Source organism: Bactrocera oleae, chromosome 3 (genome assembly GCF_042242935.1).
Source record: "Bactrocera oleae isolate idBacOlea1 chromosome 3, idBacOlea1, whole genome shotgun sequence".
NCBI lineage: Eukaryota > Metazoa > Arthropoda > Insecta > Diptera > Tephritidae > Bactrocera > Bactrocera oleae.
This window is the reverse complement of record NC_091537.1, coordinates 7,010,276-7,027,166: the sequence shown is the minus strand read 5'-3', so window position 1 is coordinate 7,027,166 and position 16,891 is coordinate 7,010,276. Positions and strand designations below refer to the sequence as shown.

Genomic DNA, 16,891 nt, shown 5'->3' with positions numbered 1-16,891 from the left:
CTGAAATTTTGAACTTGTTCCCCTTTCCACAAAACGCTGCCCATTTGTGTAAAACCTGACCGATCAAAATACAATTCTGCTATAGAAAACTTTTTTATTTGACAATATATCTTCACGAAATTTGGCATAGATTATTGTCCAAGGCAATTCTACAATCTCCGAACATATTGTTCTGATCGGGCCAGTATAGCATATAGCTGCCATATAAACTGGGCGATCAAAATCTAGATAAAGATCTTTTTATACCACTTTATGCTATAAGAAATGCACCTGTGAAGGGTATTGTAGCTGCGGTGCAGCCGAATTTGACATTTGTTTTTATTATTATTTGCATTCAGCACTTTTCATCAAATTGATGTTGTGAGTTGTTAAATGAGACAAAAAATAAATTTTATATTCTTTTGAAAAATTTCAAAACCAAACAGTAGCGACCCACATTGCCCACATTTACGCACCATACATATAATCGAGTATAATAAACTATCAGACACAAACATACAAACGCACACACAAATAAAGGCACGTTAAAATACCGCAAGTGAAATCAAGCGTTTAAATGCATTTGTGCTAAATACTCGATCGTGCACACGGAAGCATAAAGAACTGTATGAAGACTGACAAACACATACGTACATACAAGAACTCTGCGTTGTGTTACTCATACGCAATGGAACACCACAGCAATTAGAAGAGCGTGTTGCGGCTATAAATGGATGGTAAACTATATATGATGGGTATGTATGTATGTGTTTGTGTCGTCAGATATGTGCACAGTTGGTCGGGCTGTTGCGGCAACAAAACTTATTTAGTAAAATGTTGTAATAATAAACGTGGCTAAGACAGCAACGGTAGGCTGTTGCTATTGTTGCTACCAAATGGTGCACAATTTTTTCCAACTAAATGAGCTGACGAAACGGACTTAGCAAAGAAGTATAAAAAAATATATGCAGAGTAAAAACAAAAAAAAAATATAAAATTAAAAAAAAAATATTAAAAGAAAAAAAAATTAAATTTAAAAAAATAAATAAAAACAAAAACTAAAAAAAATCTGTGGTGCTGAGGGAGGGTGTTGGTGCAAAAAAAAAAAAACAGAAACAAAAAAGGCAAACCACCAGCGTAGCAACAAATGCAATTGCAGCTGTACTAAGCAGCTTAGTACAAACGGCTAATAAACAAAATTCGTATAAAGCGCTTCGCTTGCTCCAAAAGTGCTTTTGTTCCTTTTTCATTAATGTTTTCCATATTTGTTGTAGTTTTGTGCTTCACGCTCACGCTCGCGAATATTTGCGCAAACAAATGTCTGCAAAGGCATACGTGCATGCCTAATTTACTTATATTTATACGTAGTTACCTAGCACATGTGTGTCTCACTATTGTTGTTGTACTTGCAAGAATTACTACGTATTGTTTTTTCTTGCCGACACATAAAGTAGGTTTCAATTTTCACAACAAAAAATATACATACATGTATTCGCACATGCGAGTATAGTATGGGCAACAAAAACAAAAACAAAAAGAAAAAAATATATAGTAACAATACGACAATAAGACCATGCAATCAGCGCGTCTTCAAATGCACATCAGTCAACGTCTATCAGTCAAGAGTGCCAGTTTGACTACCTGTTTGCCGTTCGCCTCATTGCCTGCTGCTGCTTTAGCGCTCTTATGTATGTATGTATGTACATATTATATGTAGTATATGAAAGTCTACATACGCCATATGAATATGTATTATATCTAGATATATAATATATGTATGAATATAACGCATAAGTAGCTGGGTGAGTGCTAAACCGCCTACTCGATATCTTCTGGACTTAGCGAGTAAATTCATACAATTCTTACATACATAAGTAAGTATATGTATATATAATAGTAACACATTTCATACAGAGTAGCATGTACTAACCAACGCATGTGCTTATATATGCATTACGATAATTATATTATATATGAGCCAGTATGAGATACCCCTGACAGGCAGAGAAAACGACTACTTTATTTTAGTGTGTTCCCAACTGCAACTAGTTGTGTTAAAAAATCTGAGAAGGACATGGGACGAAAAATACATTCAAAAATAATGTAATTTTAATTTTTTTTAATCAATAATATAAAAAATTAACTCAAAGTAATTAAAATTTTGTATAAATATATATATATATAAATATTTTTTATTGCATTGTGTAAAAATTATTCTAGAAATAATTTAAAAATCCTAATTAATACCAGTTTTGTAATAAAACATAAAGAAACAAACTCGTTGGATATAGCTAATGAATTTCTGTTATATTTAACGATTTCGATTTCATCGATTTTTTTAGTATTTTCTTCTTTGTTTGGTTTAAATTTCAGCTTTTTAAAGTTAAATGTATTTTTAAGCACTACTGTTTCCCGTTTGTAATAATTTTGAAAAACTATTTAATACTACTTTGCTTAAATTTGCAGTTTTTTCCAATTCAGTTCCAAGTTCCTCAAACTTAGATTAACGACAATTCAGTTTATCGATAAAAAGTGTGATTTAATTTTTTTGCTGTAGGATTACATTTTTACAATTAGTTTCTGTATATACAATATACTATATTTTATATATATAATACATATCATGCAATATTTACCCTTTCAATTTCTTTGAGTTTTGAGTATATTTATCGATTTTATGCAATTTTAATTTACCGATAAATGTGGTAATCGGAAATTTACATAGTTTTATGCTCTAAAATAATATAGCTTCTAATAATATTATGTTTTTTAATATTTATAAAAACTGTGTTATTTTAGTATTCTGACTTGAATTCGAAAATTCTATCTCAAAGTTATTTCTCTTCCAGTAAGAAATATATAATTTTGAATACATCAAACTTTAAATTATGTTGTATTGAAATTTATTACACGAATTTAACTACCAAAATAAAATATCTAAATTGTAGTTTATTTATCCGGAAAATAATAAAAAATACGAACAAAAACTAAATGTAAGTGAAAAATAAAAAATTCAAAAATCTACTTGATTTCCAAAATAAATATTTTAATTTGCAATTTTTTATTTCAGATATTTTAGATTATTAGTTATCGCTTAGCAATTGCTTACTTCTCAATATGATATATAACAAAATTGTATAACTGCGCAATATTCTGAGACACTCTAACCTCATCAAATGCGGATTTAATATTATTATACAATTTCTGACAATAAACTCGTGTAATAGTATTATTAGTTACCATATATAGTTATCCCTCTGGTTTCAACTAACACTAGTTGCAAACCCGAACCATCAATCTCAAACAAGAGTTTATGTTACACTGCGGGGTTGCTTTGCGGTGGGTTTGTCGGCTGCTTAGTAAATTATTAATTTTTTTATTTTACTTATTGGTTGTGTTGGTAGTAGTTAGTGGTTTGTTTAGCTCTATCGTGACTAACGCGGTATATATATAATATTTACAAACTGTATAATATCTTACTTCTTTAAACAAAACAACAAAAACAGCTAAACAACGTAAAATCATGTTCAATGCATGGCTTAAGAAAAAGTCAACACAACAACATTGAAGTTGCACCTTTTCATGTTACCTGCCATATTATAAAAAAGTTATGGTGTTAATTAGAAAAGTTCTGTGGAAACGTTTAAATGGAAGTGGCAAGCAAATACAAAAAAAAAATAATAATATTAAGTGAAACGAGCGTAAAACCGCTTCTTGGTGTCTTTATTGCTTGCTGCTTTTTGCACGTAATTTAATATTTGTGTTGCAATTGTTGACTTGCTGCCACGTGCCAAATAAATTATATTATTTTTATTTGTTATTATTCTACTTTACTCTTCTTCAATTATCCACACTGCATTGTCACTGTTGTTGGACTACATATTACTAAATAAATATACGCAAGGCCTCACAAGCCATAGGTTATTAAATTGTTTCTTTTCTTTTTATACAACTCGAGTTAGTGTTGAATAAAGTGTCTGGTAGTTGCTCAGTTTAATCACACACAACAGAATTCTTCAAATTTGCTTGAGTGATTTCTCAAATACAAATTATGCGAACACTATCACATTTTTTCTGTATTTTCTGTATATACTTGAATGGTAGTTCTTCAATGACCTACCAGTTTTTTGATCTGATCAAAAATCAAACCAAAAACACTAAAATTTTGGTCGACCATCGACTGTACAAAAAATATTTTTTTTTAAGTTTTATCCACGGAGTAGCCCGGAATCACAGCAACAGTGAAGGAAATTTTTCTTAGAAGTTTTTTTTAAGCAGTTTTTCGTGTCAGAAACCCGAGGAGAGCAAGTAAATGCTCTTCCAAGATTCTTTTTTAAAGACCAGACATAATAAAAATTGGAGATTCTAAAGCTTCAAATTGTCTTCTTGAGTATTTTTATAAAACGCTGCTATTAGCTTGGTGGCCAAACCATGACACGGTGTACAATAATGACAGGCTTAACATATTAGTCAAACGCTAAAAACCCTCGAGCTTCACACTGAAATCTTCGCTAAGCTGAGCTGCTTACAAACCAAATATTAATTTCAATTTGAGCATTACACCAATTTGTAGAGTTAACACAAGCCATCAACTACACAAAGTTGAAACCAGAAAATCTGCCTCAGTTGACGCTTGTCTTTCACTTTGCCACTAACTACTTGCAACATAGCTAACTATTCTAACCAATCCTACCGCCTTCCAAGCACCTTTCATTTCTATTGCCAACTATTTACACACACACACACGCATCCGCACATTTGCACTGTAATTAGCGGACAATCGTGCGATGGACCAAACAAACAAACCATTTCACTTGCCACTTCAATTGACTGCGTTTAACTTGCCACAACGGCCTCAATCACCTTGGGCAACTCACCACTTAGTGCACGGGTGAGTACATACTTGTACACATGTATATGCATATACACACACGAGTATTCACACATACTCGCTAACTTATTTGGCTGCACTACATATTACCTGGCCGGTTATACTTTTCTATCTATCTTTATTTTAAGTTTCCAATGCATTTCTTTTCATTTGGCTTTGTTGTTGTTATTTGTTATTTGCACGATTACACAGCCGACATTTCATTTTCATGTCGTCGCTGATGGACAGATTTCACTCAAAAACCAATATTTATTTATTTTCGTTTTGTTGTTTTGGTTGATGTTGTTAGTGGTTGTTTGTCTCGATTATTTATGGTCCCAATACTGGCATATGCGGCACTTCTGATTTATCGTGCAAAATATGCCTGCGAGCCGCACTATATACCATTTATATACGTAGGTATGTTCACATGTATGTATATATATAAATATGTACCTTTGCGGTTAACCACTTCGCGTCCACATTTTTCTGCCATTTTAAAAATTACGAACTTGATTTAGTCATTATTGTTAATTATTTATTTTTATAACTTGCGCCATGACATTGAAAAAGAAATCGCAATATTTGCCTTTTAAGGTTATGTGGGTGAATATGGAGAAATGATAGACAAACGGAAGATATTACTGTCAAAAAGCGGTCAAGTACACGCCCACATATTGACTTTACCTTAGAGATAATATGAAAAATTGAAGCAATGCTGTGGCTGCCGTCACAGTATAGTAGCAACTGACCTCAATCCCCTTTCCTAGCATCATAAACACATTTTTTTCTAAGAGTTTTTGTTTTTTCAATCAGAAATCGTTGGTTAAATTCCTGGCTTCTTGTAAAACCCATCTACTCTAAAGAGATAATTTATAACTTGTAGAAACAACTTGAAACTCCGACCTCTGGGGTAGTAATGTCGCACTTATACCGCAGGGCTATTGCATACCATTTACATATGGTAAGTACCACATCCTTTATAAACGACGGTCCAAGAATGATTGGAAACACAGTTTTTATAAGCGATGATCTAAGGATCGACTGGTGTACCAAATTTGGTTGAGAACAATAAACAAAATTTCAAAGTACATAGCTTTATGGAAAGTTAGATGGTGTCGAACTTTTTTTTTCTAATTTTATATCCCTTGTATTTTCTTTTTTATGACTTTATAGTTCATATTAAAATATATACCATATTTCCAAATTTGGGATGATAAGTCTTCGTATTTTGCCTATTCAACTCGGCCTTTTGGTCTAAATACTATACTAACGATTTTTCAGGGAGTTTTAATTAAAAAAAAATTTGGTTGCGGTGTCTAAGAAGCAAAATAGAACTCCCCTTTTTAGCTATTACGAATTAGTGCAATGTAAAGAGAAGTAGAGTAGTGGAATAATGAACGAAGAGGACTCAGAGAAAGCTGATTATGTAAAATTCACTGAGTTAAGGAATTGATATATTTATACCATGAACAGGGTATATTAAGCTTGCCACAAAGTTTGTAACACCCAGAAGGAAATATCGGACACCCTACAAAATATGTATAAATGATTAGCGTAATGAGCTGAGGCGCTTTAACTATGTCTATCTGTCTGTATACATGCGAACTAGTTCTTCAGTTTTTGAGATATCGACCTGAAATTTTACACACGTCATTTTCTTCCAAAAAAAGTACTCATTTGTCGGAACCGCCGGTATCGGCCCACTATAGCATATGACTGTCATACAAACTAATCGATGAAAATCAAGATATAGACCTTTTTGTACTCTTTTAAGCTGAGTCGTTTAAGCCATGTACGTCTGTCCGTCTGTATCAATTTTTGTAGATATCGATCTGAAATTTTGAATCTCTATAGCATATAGCTGCCTTACAAACTGAACGATCGGAATCAAGTTCTTTTATGGAAAAGTTTCTTCTTTCAGGATATCTTTACGAAATTTGGCATGGATTATTGCCCAAAATAACGATACAATCTAGAAAGAAATTGTACAAACTGATCGATCAAAATCAAGTTTTTGTAAGGAAAACTTGAACCTGTGAACGGTGTTATAGCTTCGGTGCAGCCGAAGTTAACATTTATATAAGGTTTGATATGAGAGCGAGCGATGAAGCTCCCTCGCAGTGTTTTGAAAATATTTCAGAAAGGGATACTGGGAGCAAGGTTCATAAAAAAATGTGAAAGGCAGCTGAGACAGCTTCTTGGACTTCACATAGATAAATTTTAGGTACAAGAGCCTTATCTAATTGGATAATTTATGGCGACTCAGCACCAGCAGTGGCATGCGCTTCTATCCACTTTGCGCTTAGCCTTCCTTACTAACACTGAACGGTGGAAGATAATTGAAGACATATTAGCTATAATTTTCAATAAATTACCCAAAGTAAATATCATTTGAAAGTACCGTTAACTTATTAATAACAAATAAGAAATGCGGAAATCAATTCGGTCACCTCTTTGACCGGCCAAAGTCAATAAAATGCAAGTAGTTAAAATGTGACGAGGTCATTAAGGGTGCATGGGCATCGTCGGTATTTTGGACTAAGCTTAAAACTGCCAACAATAGAAATGATCGCCAATTATTGAGTGTATGGTGGTGGAGCGTGGACGCTTGCAGCGACAATCTAAAGCTTTTCTTTTGCAATGAAAGTGAAAAGGTGAAACAGGTAAGAAATAAAATGCATAAAAAATTATTTAAAAAAAAACACATACACATAATTTTATCTTTGGCATATCAATAAGCGAAAAAATCCGAAACCTGTACAAATTCCAGCGAAGAAATCACAAGTAAAATGATGTTTTCATGCAAGCAAAAATGTGTCGCGTCTGCGCCAACGAAGAAAACGTCACCTGGTCAACGGGCAGCAGACGCCTCCAACTGGTACCGCAGCCACAACAGCATGAGTCTTGCGCGCAACTCAACGGTTTATTGAATTTTATTGAACGACGTTGGCCGTGAATCGTGACTGGGTAATTGTGGTGGAGGCTGTGCTCTTATAGCGTTGCGCAGCCGCAACGCAGTGTGGTTACAAAGATGGTACATTGTATACATACTTATGTATATTGAAAAGCATGCGTCAAAAAATTCAACAACAACAACAACCGGGTTAACCAGCATCGTGTACGCATGAATTGCGCGAAAGTCTTGGCGGCGATGAAGTCATGAAATGCAACAACAAAATGCGTAAACAAACAAGGCGTAAATAACAAAGCGTTACTGCTAAGTGACAAAAACAACAAGTGTAAGTTGACGAAAAAAATTGTTGAGAAATGTACGAAACGAAAAAATAATCGAAAGTATTTGTTGTCAGTTTTATGCCAACAATTTAGTTTTATTTACTTTACTTTTGAGGCGATTTTTCTGTTTTTTGTTGGTAAAATAAATTAAATAACTTTAAAATTGTTTGTATTTTTTTTTACTGCTAGCAGTTTATTGTCGGCGTACAGCGCAGCCAATTGTTGTTGAGATGAGTCTGTTTGTATCACCAATATGAGTGGAATAAGCCAAATAATAAGTTTCAGATTTGGCAACCTGTCGCTGCTGGTGTTATGTTGACTTTTATGAAATTTTAAATAAACATGCAATATTTTTAAAAATGTGAAGTACTTTAATTTTATATTTTTATATGTTAATAGATTTGAAAATAATTACAAAATGTATAATATTATATTATAATAAAATCCGTTATGACTAAGCTACATAAACACATATGTAATAGGTGCTTCAGATAGTATATTAATTTAGTCAATTAGCAAAGTGTTTAGATAGTTTATTTAATTGACTAAATTAAAAGATTTTGTTAATGCAATAAAATGTCGCAGATAAACCAGTGAAAATGGTAAAAATTTAAAAACTTATAGCAAGTTGAAACCCATTGAAAACGACAGATAAAATAACAAAAATGTAAGGAAAAATAATTTACGGGCGATCTGTGGCGGTAAGAGAAAGTGGAGGGGCGTGATTGAATTTGTTATGTTTTAAAATGGCTTATATCTTTTTCCGGCAAAACTATGAGTCCTATAGACAAAAGTCATATGGCAATATTGTAGATAATGAAAATATTTAAAACTTTTGTATTGACATTTTTGTTACATAATCTCAAAAAGCAAATATCAATCAAAATTATTATTTTTATCTTCAAAAGAATTGTTTTTTCATTTAAGAAATTTGGTGTAAACTTACCTTCAAATATACTCATACAAATTGTCTATAACGTAGTTGTTTAAGGTAGTTTTATCCTTAAATTAAGGATTAATTGTATAACATAATAAGATATCTAATATTTATAATACTTCAAATTATGTGCTTATAAAATTATTTACCGCATTTTTTCAATCGTGCTAAATAAAACGAAGAAACAACAAAAATCATAATTATGAAGAAATTTTATGATTCTGGGGCATTATTTTGAGAAATATTGTAAAAAACTACATAATAAAATAAAAAATTATTCCTGTATTATTTACCCGTATGTATATAGGAAATCAAAAATCACAATGCGTCACCTGGTTATATTAATATTAAGAGCTCATACTTTATCAGAATTTTTTTTAGTAATTTTCAACGATATTTTTACGTTATCTAAGGAAAAAAAATAAAAAAAATTCAGAGTTTTTTTTTACGCCACACTAATAAGCTAGATAATTTGATATTAAAATAGAAAACTTCTAAAACACAAAGCTATTACTTATATATAACTAACATTTCAGAACGTCTTTAAATAGGAAAGCAAACTTGAACAACTATTGAGATATCTAAAAATGTTGGACTTTTTACACGTTGATCTTGATAAGAATCAAATATTCTCTGAAAGAGAAGGAAGTAGAAATACTCTCTCTTAGTATATGCAAGTTTTTTAAATAGAACAATAAATGTTACACACTTTCTTTCGGAATTATTAGTAAATAGAACAAAATTTATTCAAGTTCGTCTAAGGTCAGAACTTTTTAAAGAGTTTCTGACTGCAAAAGAAAAATTCGGAGAGTTATATGGGTACTAAATTGAAGAATTGGTACCAGAAATTTCCTAACGTTGCCATAGATCGGCTCGTAGATTGAAGGCATAAAGATCATGCACTTACTCATTTGAATTCTGGTAGCTGGAAGAGGAGTTTCTAAGAACAAAGTTTGCAGTTTTCAGCGCTTATGTTATTAGTCTCCTGTTATGACTCCTAAAAGGCACATGACACAGAACTGTATTGCTTTATTAACATAAAAATTTTGAAAGCAACGCGGTTAGATTATTAAAAACGAAACTGAAGAAAAACAAATCAGCTACTCTAGATCTAACAAATATTTATATTGAGAACTTTAAGAATTCTCATTAATTCACAACAAAAGATCAGAATCTCTCGAAATATCTATCAATTAAATTTTTTTTAACAGTGAGAGGCAAGTGGAGAAAACTATGTACGTATAATTAGGTTATAGTAGCTAAGACTTCAGAAAACTTATTTGAACCTATGCTAGCTAAATTCTGCGATAACTGTGACATTTTTTAAACAAAATATATAAAAATCATAAATTTTCATTTTTAATATCGTATATATGGTATTTAATATATGTTTTTTAAGCATACCAGCAAAAATATATAAATCGCAAAAGCTTAGAGTAGCCTATAGCTAATCGTAATACCGGCTATGGTGCCAACGAAACGGATGCATTTCGCACGCAGTCGGTTTATTAAAAGCAGTAATTTTCCAATTGCTTTAAAAACAACGCTCCTTTCGCGCTTTACGCGCCAAACTTGTCACTGCTTGAGATATTGCCGCAATCCGGTATTGACTGGGCTTTTTACATTTATTTCTTGGCAAATTTCGCAACAAGTTTGTAAAAGTGACTGAAAAGTAAAATGTCCCAGTAACCGAGTCCCGAACGCAACAACATCAGCAGCAGCAGCAGCCTGTAACCAGTAACAACAACTATAACAACTCAGGCAGTAAGCAGGCAAGTTTTTAATGTACTCGTACTTTTGCACAAGTTAAAATGTGTTATTTATATATTTTTTGTCACATTTGCTGTCTAGTACACCTGAAAAGTGGCAAGCATCTCTCACAGAGCAATAACAACAACAACAAAAGGCGCGAAACAAAGTAGTTAACGGTTCGAAGAGGAGTGAAGTACCATAAGTATTTGCTGCCGGTTCAATGAGGCTGATTGCTGCCACTTACTTTTACTTTAGCAACATTTTCGATATTGCAACAATTACAACAACAATCGCAGTTAATACAATATCAAGAGAAAAAAAGCTTCACATGAAGTGAGTATGTTATTTGGTAGCGCCTATGGCAGCAGGTTTTACTGGTACTCAGTCACATTATCAACATAGTTATCAGCAATATCATCATCGTCATCATCACTGTCATACAAATCAGCTCTACAGTAGCAGCAGCAGCAGCAGCAGCAGTGGTCAAATTACCTCCTTTTGGCGTAGACGAATTCCTTTTACATGGTTTTGTACAAACTGCCAAGGCATGCGAGAAAGACTTCAAAGAAAAATTACGAGCAACATTTTTAATAATGTGTCTGCTGTAGGCATTTTGTTGCCACGCGTTGGTTAGTGAAATTTTTGCGTATTTCAAAACAAAAAATTAAAAGATTTTCTAAAAAAAAAAATCCTATAATTTTTATTTACTAAAGTTTTCTGAAAAATCTTTCTGATTGAGCTGAGTGTGCAGCGAGAATTCGCCCGCAAACGAATGGCGAAAGCACGCAAGTCATCGACTTGACAAAAGAAAGTATTTAATGTAGGTATATATCAAGTGGACAATCAGCAATAGCAACAACGAAATTAAATACCGCTGCAGCAGTTGCAGCACATCCGTGTTGTTCGTCAGTAAAAATCAACGTATTTGCACTATAAATCAGGCATAGTGAGTGAGTGGTGACGACTCTGGTAGAAGTTTGTAGTTTGTTTAAGTGGTTAGTGAGTGCTTGCAATTGCGGTAATAAAAATGATGTAGAAACTTTTTAAGCAAACATGCGTGCACTAAAAAACCTATGTTTGTATATGTTATTGTTGTTGTTTTTTACTTTCAAAGTACTAAGAATACTTTTCATTTGAAATTGACTAGTTGAAAGTATATTTGTTATTGCACATTGCTCTCTCATAATACAGGGGCTAATTATCAACAGCAAATCAATGGTTTCCCAACAGTACCACTTAACAAGTGGTGCTTTTAATTTTTTAATTTTTCTTTTTTTTGAAATACTTGTCTTGCATTGAGAAATTTTACTGGCTTAATATTAATTGCCTTACTTTCATAACCTCTCAGACTACAGTGGTTAATACTCTACAGTATTTCAATAACTTTTAATAGTACCTCCACAATTTTGCAACAATATCTCAACAGTTTTTTAATAATTTGTCAACAATATCTGAACAATTTTGTAACATTATCTCAACAGGTATTCAGAAGTCTTTTAGCAATAATTTACAAAATTGTTCAACAGTATCTCAATAATTTTCCGACAGTATTTCAGAAAAATTTCAACAGTAACACAATAATTTCTCACTAACTCAACAGTTTTAACAGTGTTTCAAAAATGTTTCAACATTATCTCAATAATTTTTCAACATTAACAGTATCTCATCAATTGTTCGACATTATTTCTAAACAATTTTCAATAGTAATTTTTCGACATTATCTCAACAATTTTTCAACAGTATCTTAATAATTTTTCAACAAATAGTTTTAAGAGGTATGATATCAAAAAACATATTTCAATAATTTTTAACTATTAGTTGACTTGACTTATGGTTAGAAACTTTAAACACTTACTTTAAAGTATCTTCCTGTGTAAAGTATAAATTTGATTGAGATTTTAATATTCTTTTTGTTTTCGGTATTATCAAATATTAAATAAAATTAGTAAAAGTTATTAGATAATGTGTTCTATTTTTGATAAAGCAAAGGTATAAATATCTTAATCAGTAGCAATGCCATTTATTGACTTGAGGAAAACTGATTGAGTTTTAGAACTTTGTGTTTCAAATCTCAATACTACAGACTATTTTTCGTCACGGAATCTAACTATATAATTAGTAAAGCAACACTTTTTTTAAATAAGGTATATATTATAATATTAATGCATAATATAGTACAGGATCGTATTGATTTTTCAACTTCTTAAACCATGAATTTACTAGCAGAGAAGAGTACTAATAAAACTGTAGAAGATATTTGTGACATTGTAAAGCAATTACATTATTACATCAATACTCACAAATTCGATTATTCGCTATTTTGTGTACAAGACCGATCTTAGATAGAATCTTTGAAATCTGGTACCAATAAGCTCATAAATAGTATATAAATATTGACATATATGCAAGTATTTATTAGTAAAAAAAAAAACCATAAAAATTCAGCAGTTTACATTGCATTACACATAAAATTACTATATAGCCAATTTTAATTAACTAAATGCCATTCAAATGCAATAACAATAAAAAATAGTCAATTGCCACACTTCATTATATCGACGATGATACTGTCTAATGTATGGAGTGTTGCATTGCAACTAGCTAAAAAGTATGGCTGTGCCATTTGCAGGTAACGTGTAATGTGTCATAAAAAATATTTATACAAAATCATAACACATTATAAGTGAGAATATTTGCAAGTAATTTTAATTTAAAAACCATTTTTTCATTGTTAAAACATAATTAAACTTTATGTTTACAAAAAATTGTATGCAAATTTGGGTATTGTTGTGTGAAAAGATAAATGCAAATTAGCTGTCAACAAATGTACAACAGCTGAAGTGAAACGTTTTCAGAATAAAAAAAAATAAATAAAAACAAAAAAAAAAATGGCATAGCTGTCGCTTGCCGCTTTGGCATGGAAGTGCATGTTTATATATTCGATTTACTAAGAAAATATGCAAATATTTACGAGTGCATAGCATGATGTATGTTTGCCTTATTTATTTTTATTTTGTCTAAAATATGCACAAGCGCTTTGACGCATGCGCAAAAAATGCTTTTTCCATGAATAGGAATAGTATAACAACCTTCACAGTAAGTATTTTTTTATGAAAATGTGTCTATTTGTACAGGCTCTAGTATAATGAACTTTTGCGCTTGATTTTCTTAGAAATCCAAACACGCCAGCGCAATTTAAATTCTTTTCTCTTTTTTCAACCGTTATATGGCTCGACATCTCACAGATTCTAACAGATATGCTGCAGCCAGAGCAAACTGTGCGTGTACCATTCTGTATGCAGATCTTGTAGAGAAAAAAGTGGAAAAAACGTGCACTGCAAATTAATCGCATGCTGAAGTGGATGACATACATACATAGACTTTTGCGGCTTAGAAAATTGTAGCAACAATATTTTCTTAAGAAGTATTTTAAGTAATTGCTTGAGAAAGGTCTGATTTGTAGGTGAAAATTATAAGATTTAGTTGCTAGTAGCGATTTATAATAAAATTAAGTGAAATTTTTTGTCAATTTAAAAATCAAAAAATTAATTTTATAATATTTAAAAGTAGTAATATGGTTGAAAATTTTTGGTTTTTATTATTAATAATATTTTTGTTTTTATCATAACGTTCTTTGTCGCATTTTTTATATTTATATGTTTTTGTTCATTTATAATTCTTTTTTCTATTTTATTTATAAGTTTTATATTTTTATGTTTTTTTAAAAATTTTAATTTTTAGTTTCATAAAATTTCTTTTTTAATTCATTGGGTTATACATATTATTTTACGATATCAGCAGAGGTAAAATTATTGATATGTGAAACAATGAAGATTATTTATTTTAAAAAAATATTTCAATATAATCATAAATTTTATTTTTTTACAAAAATTATTTCAAATTATTTAAAGTAAATGTTGGTAACAGTTTAAGTTTTTTTTAAGTTATTTATTGTTTTTTTTTCAATTATACAATATATAAATAAAAGAATTTCTATATTTCAATTATGTTTAAATTATTTCGTTTGTTTTTGGTCAATAATTTATATTTTTAATTAAAATTTTACGTCAGGAATTTATTATTTTTGAATTTCATTGATCCAAATGTGCTTTTATCACGATTTGGTTATTAAAAAATTAAAAATTATTATAATTTAATGTAGGTTATTTGTAGTTATTGGTTATTATTAAGTTATATATTTTTTTTGGATTAATTTCATTATGATCAATATTTATTTAGTTTTTTAAGTTTTTAATAAAAAATTAATTGATTGTCTTCTATTTTACTTGACTTGTTTGAAACTGTATTAATTTAAATATTGACTTTTTTTGTTCAATTAAATACTTAAAATAACTTTTTGTTTTGTTTTATAACTTTTATTTGTCTTTCACGATTTTTATTTAAATATAGAACATATTATTAAAGCATATACTTTTTTATTTAATTTAGCTTTATTAATATTTTGATTTTTTCAAACATTTTTATTTTGCTTTATTTTATTTTTATATTATTTTGCTATCTCATTATATATATATATTAAATATTAAATTTATATTTAATATTAAATTTTTTTCTTTTAGTTTTCATTAATTAATTTTACTTTAATAACCACTTATTTGGTACGTTTGTTTTTTGTAATCTCATACTTGAATAATTTTATGTATTTATTTTTAAATTTTGTTTTAATTTTTTTTAAATTAATTTTGCTTAGAGTTCCAATTTAACCAATTTCGCATACATATTTCTTTCATTATGCTTTCATCAATCCTAAAACAACAAAAAATCTCTCTGACCATTGTTGATTTTATTTTGCATTGCTACTAAACACTTCAATATTCACAAACACTACACCTACTCAACAAATGAAGTCCTTTTCACGCCTCTGCTCACACACAAGCACACCGAAATCGCAAGGATATTCACCTTTTTGTTGTTTTTCATACACAGCTACTATATATACGAGTGAGTTTTTTATTGTATTTGTTTCTTTTCTATTTTTTTGCACAGTTCCTGTTTAGTTTTTGTGTATCAAAAGAGAAAAATATGCAGTTATATTTTTGTTTTTGATTTAAAAACACTGCGTTAGTTTTAACTCAAACCATAAGCAACGCAACACTTTTACCAACTGAACGCCCCAACGATTTTACCACAGTTTATAGCTGTCCCCAAAAAGCGCTTCGCTCACGCCAACATCATTACCACTACACCACAACGCTATCGTTCACAGCCAGCACGAACATCAGCTGCGCCATCGTGATCATCACACACCACGCTTTATGCTGCTTCACTGCCACTGCGCATATAAACGCCACCACAGCACACTATTAGCCGCAGTTGGATTTGAGTTCGCAGCAGCAGCGTCATCGACTTCGCGCTCATCAAGCGCCGAGCGCATCACTTCGGCCGAACAGCTGACTTATGTTGCGATGCACCGCTGCGACTGCGCCGTTATGCTGCGGTTGCTGCTGACGTTGGCACTGACTTATTGTTGTTGGTCTAACAAAAACCGCTAATGGCTGCATTTTTGTTTCAAAATTTGGAAATAATTATTTTATTATTGCAATTATTAATAAGGAAAGTAAGAAAATTCCACAAGTCAACAAAGTCAGGTGGCATTAGTTACGTCACCGTCACACCGATCCCTTCCTAGCCAATGAGACATGTATTATTTGGCGGTTCGAATCCCAGAGTCTCTTGATCTAAAGTCGTAAAAACGTGCTGTACTGTCAAGCGGTATGCAAGCTCAGCAATATGTTCATTGATTATTGAACACATATTTGGCAGGTTCGCCGCTGTAGAAATTTGTGTATACAAGTACATGCCTCACGACTGTTCTTCAGTCAAAGTATTTTTGTTCGTTATCAGAACCTAATTTATCTCGCCAGTATGGCAAAAAGTAGGCACTACCGGACTTTGCTTAAAAATTTTGTTTCTGTATTTTTGACGGAAAAGTTTTTAATCCCGATACTAAATTCATGAAAATTCGGGTCACTATTGAAGGGGGCTCGGTTTTTATAGTTCTTCGATCATGAAGCAAATATTAGTATTTTCGACGAAAAGTTGAGTTGGATCACTAAATAAGTATCCTTTTCTTCCTCCAGCGCATACAAGATTTT

The 16,891-nt window shown here is 31.2% G+C and overlaps 1 protein-coding gene across 1 annotated transcript in view; it reads right to left on the bottom strand.

The window, feature by feature from the left end:
* The window catches only part of LOC106615588 (uncharacterized), a 28,563-nt gene extending 12,643 nt beyond the window's left edge, over positions 1-15,920 (bottom strand). The window contains exon 1 of the mRNA XM_014231866.3: positions 15,699-15,920. The gene's annotated coding sequence lies outside the window, so the exon portion shown is untranslated. The remainder of the gene's footprint in view (positions 1-15,698) is intronic.
* Positions 15,921-16,891: the final 971 nt, after the last annotated feature.